This window comes from Gadus chalcogrammus, chromosome 11 (genome assembly GCF_026213295.1).
Source record: "Gadus chalcogrammus isolate NIFS_2021 chromosome 11, NIFS_Gcha_1.0, whole genome shotgun sequence".
Taxonomy (NCBI): domain Eukaryota; kingdom Metazoa; phylum Chordata; class Actinopteri; order Gadiformes; family Gadidae; genus Gadus; species Gadus chalcogrammus.
The window spans coordinates 18,563,746-18,575,963 of NC_079422.1; positions in this window are offsets into that span (position 1 = coordinate 18,563,746).

Sequence of the window (12,218 nt, forward strand, 5' to 3'; positions counted from 1 at the left end):
TGTCTGGGGGGGAGGGGTGGTGGGGGGGGGGGGGGGGGGGGGGGGGGGAACAAGCTAAGCTATACCGGCGAAACCTGGAACTCACTGTCCCGCTTGTTTTGTTGTCTCAATGTAGGTACACGGGAGGGAGAGAGAGAGGGGAGAGAGAGGGAGATGGAGGGAGAGGGAGACGGAGAGAGCAGGAGAGAGAGAGGGTCGGAGAGGGAGATGGAGAGACAGATGGAGAGCATTAAAGAGAAATAGGGAGAGAGCAAGAGAGAGAGAGATAGAGAGAGAGAGAGAGAGAGAGAGAGAGAGATAGAGAGAGAGAGAGAGAGAGAGAGAGAGAGAGAGAGAGAGAGAGAGAGAGAGAGAGAGAGAGAGAGAGGGAGAGGGAGAGGGAGAGAGAGAGAGAGAGAGGGAGATGAATAGAGAGAGGGAGAGAGAGAACGGGCAAGAAAGAGAGGGGAGAGAAGAGCAGATGGAGTATGAGGGAGAGACGCAAGATGGAGACAAGCAGGGAAGACAGAGAGAAAGAGAGAGGGAGATTGAGAGCATGAGAGAGAGGGAAAACGGTGGGGGGCAGTCCTGGAGAGAATAGCTGGGGAATAGAGAGGTGAGAGACAAAGAGGGGGAGAAGGGACGCGGGAGGGGGCAAGGTGGAGGAGAACAAGACAGCAAAGAGACAGCGACGGGGGAGGTAGAGAGGGAAAAAGACGATTGAGTGAGAGGGAGGGAGAGAGAGAGAGAGAGAGAGAGAGAGAGAGAGAGAGAGAGAGAGAGAGAGAGAGAGAGAGAGAGAGAAAGAAGAGGAAGGGGAGCTCAGTGTGGATGTTGTGGTTGGAAGCGGCCCGGGGAGCAGCAGCAGCAGCAGCAGCTGTAGCTGTCTGAGATGGAACTGAAGTGAACCCCGCTGAATATCTTGAGCCGATCTTATCGAGCTCGGGGAGAAATGAGATATTGGCAGGAGCTGTGGAGTGCCGCCGCAGCTGAGCAGGTTAATAGGGTCGCGGGCCCGGCCACAGGCTAATTGGATTTGCCGTGGCTTGATAAACAGTGGCAAGGCTTTTTTTCTTCCGTGCTAGACTTCACACACTCACACACAAATCCACACCCACACACCTATACACACTCACACACACACACACACACACACACACACACAAATGCACGCACACACACACACACACACACACACACACTCACGCACACACACATATATACACACACGCACACATAGACACATAACCCTAACCAAAACAAGAGAGAGAGAGAAAAAAAGGTGAGAGAGGTTAAGAGAGCGAGAGAGAGAGAGAGAGAGAGAGAGGGAGAGAGAGAGAGAGAGAGAGAGAGAAGGAAAAGAAAGGGATAAAGGGAGAAGGAAAAGAAAGAGAGAGAGAGAGGAGAAGAAAGAGAGAGAGAGAAAGAGAGAATTGAGGAAAGAATAATCAAACCTATTTCCTTTCCCTTATCCAAAGGACCAAAGAGAGAGAGAGAGAGAGTGTGTGTGTGTTCCTCTTTCTCTCTCTCTCTCTCCCCCTCTCTCCCTCTCTCTCTCTCTCTGCGTGCGCCCGTCGCTGCACATGCACGGGGAGTAAGCTACTATCTACTGATTTTAATCAAATACCATTTAACCCCGGTGACCTCCAGGAGTCATCACACATGGGCCAGATCAGGCGCCTCCACACCAGGCATCACAGGGGCGGCAGGGTGCGAAGAGGGTCCCTGTGTCGAGTCCTCTCCTCCACACCTCCACGCCTCCGTGCCTTATCACTTCATAAAGGACATGTCCCCTCTTTCTGCAGCGCCTCCCTTTTTGAGTTGATTTGTTCTATTTTTTTGGACCGCTGATGAAATCCTCCTCTGTATACTGTTTGTGTAGGCGGCCATCTTTGTGATCTACTCGATCGTACGCCGTTTTGTCAGACGACAGCAAGGCCCGACTTGGAAATTCATTCTTTTATTTCATTCACGAGATGATGTCCGTCATTGTAGATTCGGTTTGGTTAATCTGCCAATGTGTGTTTAGTGATGGTGCAGATTATCGCAAGGTTGTTGATGTTGATGTTGTTGTTGTTGTTGTCTCGGATAAATAACCATTAGCCAGCCCTCGATGAGGGAACCCGGCTGGCTAATCTCATCAAATTGTTTACGTGCATGAGCTTTGTGCCCAGAGGGATGCTCACATCAAAGACTACACTACCCACTCCGCGGGTCATAGGTCATCCCAATCAGCACTGAAAGACTGGAAGACGCACACTTCTGTAATCAGAGTCCGTGAAGAAAAAAGAGGATTCCCTCGGCTAACTTTTGTCCGCGTGTTTTGTTCTCACACTAGTAGGTGGTTTTATTGGCTGTGTTTTATTCATCTACTTCTGCCAAAGTGTTGTTGTGTATATTACTTAACAGGCAATGGGCCCTTTCACGGTCCAATTTGCCTGTGTTTTTTGTGTGTGTGTTTGTGTGTGTGTTTATGTGTGTGTGTGTGTGTGTGTGTGTGTGTGTGTGTGTGTGTGTGTGTGTGTGTGTGTGTGTGTGTGTGTGTGTGTGTGTGTGTGTGCGTGCGTGTGTGTGCGTGTGTGTGCATGTGTGTGTAAGGGCGCGAGTAAGAAAGCATGTGTCCATTAAAATCTATACAAGAGCAGGGATTTAGAGAAAGCAGACAGCCCCAGATGTATCCATCTCTCTCCTTCATCTCTCTTGTTTTTTTTCTTCTTCTTCCTTCTTTTAAAGCAGCAGTACCAATGGCAACCCACCCTGGGGTGTCGCGCTGGCCCAGTTTCTGGATTAAAAAAAGACTGGGATGTTTGGGTGTTACCATATTGACTTAGTTAGAGTTCCCGTCTGCACAAGAAAAACCTCAGAAAAGAAAGGGGACAGATAGACAGACAGCCGGAGAGAGAGAGAGAGAGGGAGAGAGAGAGAGAGAGAGAGAGAGGGAGAGAGACGGGGGCGAGAGAGGAAGAGAGACAGAAATAGAGAGATGAAGGGAATGCTGCAGGTTTCCTTTTGATATCCATTGGCCAAAAAAAACAAAACCTTAAAAAAACACATCAAGGACTTTTTGGAGATCTTTGAAAGGGAAAACCATAACAGCGTCTTGTGTGTGGCGTGATCGGACGGAAGCCATCAGCCGGACATCACTTTAGCGTTAAAGTTAAAGTTCATGCATCTAAAGATAAGCCCCTCAACCCAAGTCCCCATGTAAACGTGGAGCAAAAAAAAAGAGAAACTGGAAAGGAAAAAGAATGATAATTGCCTTTGGGCCTTTGGGTGAGTGACTATCTGTGTGTCAAGGCATGTTGGATGGATCCGACTGTAACGTTAGACGGACAAGGGCCGACGAGGCCATACATCCAGGGTCCACCGTCTGGGCTGGATCCTGCCCACGACCGGCTGAGGGGGTTAACAACTCAGCTCTGCTCCCAGGGGCTGCAGGGTCCGCTTGTTTCTAAGTAAATACAGCCTCGCTACATTTATGGAGTAATAGAGAGAAGAGATAAGAGAAGGAGAGGAACAGAAGAAGAAGGAAAAGGGGAAGATGAAAAAAAGAAGAAGAAGAAGAAGAAGAAGAAGACGAAGAGGAGAAATGCTAAATTCAGTAGGCCAGGGACAAGAGGGAAAGGAAAAGAAAAGACAGCAAGAGAGAGTAAAGTAAGTTTATCTTTATATCTAAACCGATGTGAACATGGGAGAAGTGGGGAGGCATTTGGCAGGGGACATCTCGCACACTGAATTCATCAGGACCCTAGAAGTCTGACTTCGCATTAAGAATCTTATGAACTCTCGGTTAATAATGCGATGCGATCCATTTCCTGGAGTAGAAAAAAAAAAGAGAAAAAAGATCAAGAGATGTCTGTTGAACAGCCCGAAGGGAAACTGACCTTCAGCCCTGTCACAAGGATAAGGAAGAGCCGTGCGCACACCAGATCAGGCACACACACACACACGCAAGCACGCACGCACGCACACACACACACATACACACACACACACACACAAACACACACATGCACAATATGCACACACACACACACACACACACACAAATACAGACAAGAACAGATAAAGGCAGATACACACTCACACGCAGGCATGCACTCGCAAAAGCACATGCACACACACAAGCACAAACACATACATACACACACACACACACACACACAAAGAAAAGACACATACACACCCACATACAAACACACGCAAGAACATACACAAGCAAATACACACACGCAGGCACACACACACACACATACACAAGCACGGACACACACAAAACTAAGAGAAACATGCGCACACAGGCACACATACATGCAGGGACACACGCAAACATACACACACAGATATAAAGGGCCCTTGGAAATATATACCCTTTTTTTACCAGCTCACGATGCTCTTTATTTACAATGGCAGCTGTATTTATAGTATTATAGTAGCTGATGACATCTATAAAATTCTCATTTTTTTCAAACACACGAAGAGCCATTCAGTTTGGTTTTCGGCACTAAAGGGAAAATTGAGGTCTGCTTCTCAACATGTAATGATTGATTATATATAGTTAGAGGCGAAAAAATGCAAAACATATTGTGATCAAACAGCAGGGGAGGATATTTTTGAAAGGATATGTAAAGGAAGCCGTGTAACGAAGAGGTTACTTGAGTTCTGGAACATGGCTTACCTCAGCCCATGTGTCTTCAGTCAAACTACCCACCAAAAAGGGACATAAATAGCCAATAGTGGGCTTTGATACAGGCCTGCATATAATGGTGTCATTGTTTGAAATGACCCTGTACTATTATGATTTTTTTTATTGACTGAGGGCTGCAGAGAGTTGTTTCGCTTTTTGTTTGTTTGTCTTCCATCATGTAAACTTTTTTTTTAAATGATCACTTGAAAAGTGAAAAGAAAATCCATGTCTCGTTGACCGGACAAATACGATCCAGCTGACATCGGTCGTGGTGCCATCTCCCGTTCTAATGTTTTCTCTCTGTCTGTCTCTCTCTCTCCCCGTCTCTCTTTCTCTCTTTCTCTAGGTCTCTCTGTCTGTCTCTCTCTCCCCCCGGCTCTCTGTCTCTCTCTTTCTAGGTCTCTCTCTGTCTGTCTCTCTCCATCCGTCTCTCTCTCTCTCTCTCTCTCTCTCTCTCTCTCTCTCTCTCTCTCTCTCTCTCTCTCTCTCTCTCTCTAGGTCTCTCTCTCTGTCTAGGTCTCTCTCTGTCTGTCTCTCTCCCCCCATCTCTTTTTCTCTCTCTCTCTCTCTCTCTCTCTCTCTCTCTCTCTCTCTCTCTCTCTCTCACTCTCTCTCTCTCTCTCCCTCTCTCTCTCTCCCTCTCTATCTGTTTAGGTCTCTCTCTCTATCTAGGTCTCTCTCTCCGTCTCTCTCTCTCTCTCTGTCTATGTCTCCCTCTCTCTCCCTCTCTTGTTGTTTCAGTAGGTAACACTTAATTAGCACCTTGGGATGGTTTAAGTCGTCCACAAACTGTTCCCGAGTCTGGACCCTCAACAGAACACAACCTCTTTCATTCTCCTGTCTTTTTTCGAACTGGCGTCGCCCGTGTTTTCACAGCTGACCGCTCCCTTCTTCGTCTCCTCTCTGTTTTTTTTTTTTTTTTAGCTTTTTGCATTGCCGCGACTATATCGCCTTTCAGGGCTCCACTCGGATTCCATTCCTCACACATCAGAACGGGAACATCCATCTTGCGGATGACATCTGTGGTGAATTTTTCAATAACCTAATAGTTGTTTGGCACATGAGCGGAGGGGCGGGGTGCATGGCGGCGGAGGCGGGAGCTCATCACCGCCCGGGAATCAGGGATTATGACACATAAAACGCTAAGGCTCCGGGTCAGAGCCAGACGGAGACGGTGCACACAGTTCAGATTCGGTAACTCAGGGCTAAGAAGGTCTGCGGGCCACAAGAGGACCCCCGGACCCCTAGTGGTCCCCAGACGATGAGTCTCAAAGTAAAGATGTGTCACACGGAGGATTCAGATGCCGTTTAATATCGTTAGCCAGAGTGGCCGTGATAAGTCCTCCAGGAAGTATGGGTTCCACTACTTTTTGACTTTTCGCGAGTGGAAAATGTTTCGGGGCCAAAAGTAACATCGCAATGTTACGGAACACGTGTCCGGCGCAGAACTATTGTCGTATTTACTACTGCCATGTTGGGTAGCCATAGCAGTAAGACTCATACACACGTATATAGTACTTTGTACTTTGAAAGTAAGCTACATCGAAAACCAATAAGCTGACCGTTTTTCTTTGGGACCTAAGCACAGCAAAAAGCACCTCAAGCTTTTCCAGGCTGAGAATCCAAGAGTGTGTTTTTGCCCGCTGTGTGTGCGTTTGCATGCCTGTGTGTGTGTGTGTGTGTGTGTGTGTGTGTGTGTGTGTGTGTGTGTGTGTGTGTGTGTGTGTGTGTGTGTGTGTGTGTTCTGTGTGTGTGTGTGTGTGTGTGTGTGTCTGTGTGTGTGTGTGTGTGTGTGTGTGTGTGTGTGTGTGTGTGTGTGTTCTGTGTGTGTGTGTGTGTGTGTGTGTGTGTGTGTGTGTGTGTGTGTGTGTGTGTGTGTGTGTGTGTGTGTGTCTGTGTCTGTGTGTGTGTGTGTGATTTGTATCTGCGATGAGCCATGTGGTGTGGATGATGTGCTGTGAGGAGGAGGTCCCATCAGTCAGGTAATCTAAAAGAAAATAATGGCAGTTCTCTCTCTCTCTCTCTCTCTCTCTCTCTCTCTCTCTCTCTCTCTCTCTCTCTCTCTCTCTCTCTCTCTCTCTCTCTCTCTCTCTCTCTCTCTCTCTCTCTCTCTCTCTCTCTCTCTCTCTCTCTCTCTCTCTCTCTCTCAGAAGAAGAACCCCAAAGTGAAAGGAAGAGAAGGAGGGACAGAGACAGAGAAAAGGAGAGTGTAAGCTAGCGAGACACACATGGGGGGGGGATTCAAAGCAAGGCGAAGCAGGCCCTCCTGGGTGATCCAGAGAGCCCTGGTTTAGTGTGTGTGTGTGTGTGTGTGTGTGTGTGTGTGTGTGTGTGTGTGTGTGTGTGTGTGTGTGTGTGTGTGTGTGTGTTAGGGGGGGGGGGGGGTTAGGGGTTGGGGGGCCGGATTAGCAGCGTGCCCCTCACCGTGGAGCTGGCCCTTTATAAGGTACATCATATTACTTCAAGTCCACACTTTCACAGATACATCATCATCACCATGCCTCTCCGCTGGTGTCTGAGGATTCTGTCTGGAAACAAGATGAATGCTCACACAGTCGGCCGTGCCAGGACTCACCAGCGGCAGTAAGCTGACAGCGCCTATGTAAAGCCGACGCTCAAATTCAATATCTCGTTTAATGCGCGACCGCGGGGAGCCAGACCCCGGGTCCACTTCATTCTCAATCTGTTATTTATTTTTTCCTGTAGCGCAATGTTAATATGTACACTCAGTTGGCTTGTGTGATTTCGATTATTTTAGATGTATCTTTGGAGAGAGAGAGAGGCAGTGTTGTCATTATTTGAATTTAGAATTTAGAAATGTATTCTAATTTTAAAAAGGGAATTAAGTTAATCTAAAACCAAGCAAATTAAATACAGGCAATTTTAACAACCTGATAACATTAACATGATACCATAAATGTTACTCATTACATTTTGTTGCTGAAGTATGCTTTTGGGAGATATTATAAAATTATTGTTTGTGTCCTGCACACAAAAAGAAAAGAAAGACGACAATAAAATCCTCTCTGTAACATGGCCATCTTCTTTATTTGGGCTGTACTTCAGAAGCAGAAACTACTAGATTAACACTGCACAGTTCGCATCGAGGATTCAGGACTCAACGCTGATCTAAACTTGACTCAACACTTCCTGATGGCTTTCATTAAGCGGGGAAAGAGAAGATAAAAAACACACGCTCACTTTCTCTCTCTCTTTCTGTCTCCTGTGAGAAAAAAGCGAATGTGCTGAAAATATAGAGACGTAGGCTTTCATGTCGAGTCAATGTCCTAAAGTAAGATTAGGGCTGCTGTGAGCATGTTTGACTAGTCAGCTCATTGCCTGGGGAGGGTCCTCAGGCAAAATCCATACTCCCGAGTGCGGCTTCGCTAGCCTTCAGATGCTAGCCCAGGAAATGATTACTGCTGCTCAACTGGAAAGGCCTTTTCTCCTCCTCGCTCCACTCAAAGTTTCAAAGGGAAGCCCCTACACCTTGTGTCTGTGTTAATTGATCACAGGCACATTACCGTGCCTGTATGAGGCTTAATTCGCCCTCAGCGAGTCAGCATCAACACCTTTCGTTTGCTGGATGGCGGGGGAGCGGTGGGGTTCGGGGGGATCGCCCTGGCTTAATCATTCAAAGGAGGCTCGACTCCCTGACGTTTTTCCCCTTCTCTTGCTTTTTTTTTTAAAATATATTTCTTGGTGCTTATTTGTCATTCCGAGTTCTTGCATACGTTATTATTTCTGAGCATGTACCATTAAATGCTGTGTTATCCTGTGGCGATTTTTGACACGAGTGCAAACAAATTGAGTATATGCATGCAAATGCAAAGAGTCTGATTTACAGGGGGGGGGGGAATCCATCTCTCTCAGGGAAGCCAGCTGAGAGAAAATGGCTTTTTTAACAGACAAGGGCAACTGATCGTATTGGACAAAGAGCCAGAGGATCAAGATTTCTAATAGCCATATGGTTAGCGACATACAATTTAAGATAAATAATAGATACCGCTCGCATTTCTCTGTACCGAAACACAGCAGGATATAATCTGCATTTTAACTAAAGCCACTATTTCCATTTCGGCATTTGACAATTCGTGCATCAGCGCCTCAGAAGATCAAGAAACCATGAATACGTAAATAATGTTCGCAAAAAAAATAATAGGAAAAAAGTACCGCAACTTGGGGATAAATCTTTCATGGAACTCAAAGAAAACGCTTATACATTTTTATATTACTTGAAGCTACGCAGAGCAATGCCTGTTTTATATTCAGGCAGTAAACAATATGGCATCTTGTTACATGATGCGTGTTTTTGCAAACCCAGAGAAGAAGAAGCTCATTTCAATTCCCACTAAACTAAAGTCACCTAAGCAGAATAACAATGTGTCGGATGAGTCTAAACCGCAATTATCTGGGAGAATACGGAGAAAACTGAGGCTCCCATTAAAACTATGGACAGCCTTTTAATTCAAAACATTGTAAAAATATTCAGCAATGTCGTTAGAAGATGTTCATCTATACTTTTTAACTTTGAGTTAGCCATGACACACATGGAGAGGCATAGGCCTATGCTTTTACTTATTGACATTGAGATACACATCATATCAAACTCATCATATCATACTGTCTACAATCCCCTCGCTATATGACAATACTCACGGGCATATTTGCTGTGGACTATTAAGATTAAGACAGACAAACAAGTTTCATGCACGAAATGTGTGGAGCATAAATCATAACCATAAGCATTTCTTTATAAAAAAATAGCCATATAAGGAATAAAAGTATATAAATAAAAAATAGTAAAATATATATAACTTTAAGCATTTGTCAGTTTGTCCTTTTCTATATATATATATATATACCTCCAGTATAATGGGTGCAGGCAGGCCCTGCACAAAGGAGGGCAGCACCAGTTGGGCCCACGCTGGATGCTTCATGACACGGTTGACTTGCCCTCCCGCTGCGATAAGGCCGCTATCACCACCGCCGTGTCTGTGCAACGAGGGTGATTAGAAGACATAGAGTACAAACACACTCGTCATTCTGGACTCACACACACACACCCACACACATACAGCTCACCTCCACTCCCATTTGTGGCAGCACCCAACAAATCTATCATGGGCCGGGATCGGCTGAAGGGAAATGTGGATTCCATTCCACTCGTGGGTGCCCCCCCCTCTCCATTCTTAATGGGCAGCCATCCAGAGAGAATGAAATGATTGATTTTTGCCACCCTGAATGAGGAGAAATGAATGTGGGAGGTGGTGGGGGGGGGGGGGGTATCTTCCATGTGTTGGAAGGGAGGAGAATGAGAGGATGTGACTGTGGGGGGGGGGGGGAGATAGAGGTTGGAAAGAGGCAGAAAAAAAAAATGGTACGAACTGACAAAAAACTAAAACAACTATGTGTGTAAGTGTGTGTGTGTGTTTGTCGTGCGTCAGTGTGTGCGTGCGTCTGTGTGTGTGTGCGTGTGCGTCTGTGCGTGTGTGTGTGTCTGTGTGTGTGTCTGTGTGTGTGCACGTGTGCGTGCCTACTTCTAGTTTGCCTCTTAGGTTACCTAATGAAATATTGATGGGCGTTGTGGGAAGAGCAGGAGGCTAGGGTTAGCGTGTGTGTGTTTGGGAGTGGGGGGTGGGGGGGGGTTGAAACTGTAACTGTACTGTTTCCTGTCGCTCGGGACATCTCTGTCACTTTGGATCTGGAGCAAGACAAGCCAGCCCTAATTTAATCTGACTTTGAATAGCGCTGTATCACAGAGTATAAAAAAACACTGCCTTGCACTAAAGACACCGGGCTGGAGGGAAAAGCAGGCGAAGCTTGCCTCAAAAGTGTCACTCAATATTTGACACAGCCTGTCATCGCGGTTCTAATGCTTTTTTATTCTTTCTTTCATTCTTCTTTCTTTCTCGGATAATTTTTTATGGATATGACAGAACAATAGGTTGACTGTAAATAACAAGTGGGCTACCGGGGCTATTAGGATGTTTTGATGTTGTATGGCGAACGTGACTCCGCTAATAGACAGAGATACATCCTGGGAGTCGTTTCATGTTGTTCAGAGAGGGAGGGAGGGAGGGAGGGAGGGAGAGAGAGAGAGAGAGAGAGAGAGAGAGAGAGAGAGAGAGAGAGAGAGAGAGAGAGAGAGAGAGGGAGAGAGAGGGAGAGGGAGAGGGAGAGAGAGAGAGAGAGAGAGAGAGAGAGAGAGAGAGAGAGAGAGAGAGAGAGAGATCTTTAGTTTCCTCCTGGCAGATGTGTGAACCGTATGACAGCCAGAAGCTGCCGCGGCTAAGCTAATTAGCTTCCTTTGACACCATTTAGCATCTCTAACTCGCCACAGAATAAGGCCTTACGTTGTTCTAACAACGGCTATTGTTCAAATATATCCCAGCATCGAGCGAGGCGGTCTCCTTAGAGCCCCGAAAGCTTTACTTTATAGTAAAGAATTTAATAAAAAAAACATTGAATTAATAACTGCCTCCTAAACAGTTTCACCGCGGACGCGTCTGGAACAGGTCGATGTTGTGTATTTTAGGCTAATCACGAAAGCTAATAAAGGCTCAGAATGTGTGCATAGACACAAACCATCGGGCTACATGATAGATATTGAGCTTAGCAGATATTGACTTCAGCTGAATGTGGCTAATTTCTGCCAGACACAATTTATCAGCAGGCTTCCTGTGTGTTTTAGCTGACAGGCCTAAACCAGATACTTATAAACGTATATAGGAACGTTGCACTTGATATACGGGTGAGGAACTATGAGCAGGGAGCTGTAAAGCCCCCCAGAAAGAGCTGGTAATAATGTATGCAGCACAGAGGAGTTGGACCAGAGGATATTGCAATGTTCTAATATATTCAAGATGATGAATATCCACTATATCAATTCCACTGCAATTTCATTTAAGTGGCTTGCAATAAGTAAGCTACATGGCAAATTGCAAACACACACACACACAAGCACACACACACACACACACACACACACACACACACACACACACACACACAAACGATTGATTTATTTGGTAGTTATGTTATGAATGCCAAGAAGTCATTTCCATGCTCAACTTTCCAGTAACAGATATATAAATGTCTGATTTGCCTTATGAGATATCAGTAAAACTATGAATAAAATGAGCTCAATGTTAATGAATAGTATTTTACGACCTGCTACTGCATTCAAATAAACCATACCAACCATTTGTTTTGTTTATGTTTACATATTTGACAGTTTGTCAAATATGCAATAGGCAAATACTGAAAAGATTTAGCTCAGTCACTGACTCATAACTTTCGTACAAATCAAAAAGGGGAGCAAAGCGATGCAACATATTCAAAGTTTACCAGTTTATACATATCGCCCCTCTTATCTGAGCTGCAAATGCATTCAACAAGGGTAAACACTATGTTTCCTCCGTGCTATCTGCTCTAACATGATGACGGCTAGTCTGTGCTAATCTTGTAAAGTCAACCTTTTAAAAGGGGAAGAAGCGTCGGATCGGGTTTGGAGGAAAAGAAAAAGAAAAAATGTGTTTGTGTGTACGTG